At 30.4% G+C, this 1,197-nt stretch overlaps 1 non-coding gene across 1 annotated transcript; it reads left to right on the forward strand.

Annotated features, from left to right (window-relative positions):
- Positions 1-822: 822 nt before the first annotated feature.
- Positions 823-929, forward strand: LOC128040071 (small nucleolar RNA R71). Its single transcript, XR_008194731.1, has one exon. It is a non-coding gene; the product is annotated as a small nucleolar RNA R71 (small nucleolar RNA).
- The last annotated feature ends 268 nt before the right edge of the window (positions 930-1,197 follow it).

Here is a 1,197-nt window from a genome sequence, read left to right on the forward strand (position 1 = left end):
ACAAAAGTTGTTTATCTAACAATAACCATTCATTTTCTATCATCAAACTTCAAAACTCAAGTATAATCGTTAATAGTAAAACCCTAATACTTTAACAATTTTGCAAATTAATTCTCGGGCTAGCTAGTTTAAGCTAGAACGATCCCGAAAACATAGAAATCATAAAAAACGAAAAAAAATACATACCTAATTGAGAAAAATAAGCTTGCCTAAATTTCAAGCTTCCTTGGCTAGGTTTTTTTTTTAAATTTTGGTGGGAGATGATGATAATAGTTTATTTTATTTTATTTATTATAACTTTAATCACTAATTTCCAAAATTAACCTTAATAATTCATTCAAATTACAATGATGACTATTCATGCTTATCCATTAACAACTTTAATGGCTAATTACTATTTAAAGACCTTCAATTTAAAATTCTATAGCTATTTAATACCTTTAGCTATTAGAACTCAACTTTTGCACTTTACGTAATTTAGTCCTTTTTTTCAAATTAAGTATGTAAGCGGTAAAATTTCTTAAAGAACTTTTTGTATGGTATTTCTATCATACTGTAGACCATAAAATAATAATAAAATAAATTTTTTCTAACTTCAAAGTTGAGGTCCCGAAACTACTATTTCGATTTCATTGGAAACGAGTTGTTACAATGAATCTCTCGATAGGCCATATATACGAATTCATAGCCATGTCTTCTATGATTTTATGATCTTGTTCGTATGTATGAAACATGGGAGATCCGTTGAAATCTCCATCTAGGCTAGATCTAATGTGTTCGTTGACACTATTATAGAATATTTGTATCTAGAGCCATACTTGCAATCCATAATGTGGGCACTTTCTTAGCATCATCTTAAAGCGCTCTCATGCCTCGTACAAAGATTCACCTTTGTATTGTTTGAAATTTGTGATTTCCCGTCGGAGTTGAATGGTTTGACTAATTAGGAAAAAAATTATGAAGAAGTTTTTTCGCGAAATCGTTCCATGTGGTAATAGAACCCGATGCTAATGAGTCTAACCAATTGGTCGCATTATCACATAATGAAAATAGGAATAACCAAAGGCGTATAGCATCGTCGGATATTCCATTATATTTGAATGTGTCATATAGCTAAAGAAACCATTTCAAGTGTTGATTCAGGTATTCAACTATGTTCCCTTTGAACGGCAATGTGTTTTGAATCATCTGGATTGT

The sequence above is a fragment of the Gossypium raimondii genome, chromosome 3 (genome assembly GCF_025698545.1).
Source record: "Gossypium raimondii isolate GPD5lz chromosome 3, ASM2569854v1, whole genome shotgun sequence".
Classification (NCBI taxonomy): Eukaryota; Viridiplantae; Streptophyta; class Magnoliopsida; order Malvales; family Malvaceae; genus Gossypium; species Gossypium raimondii.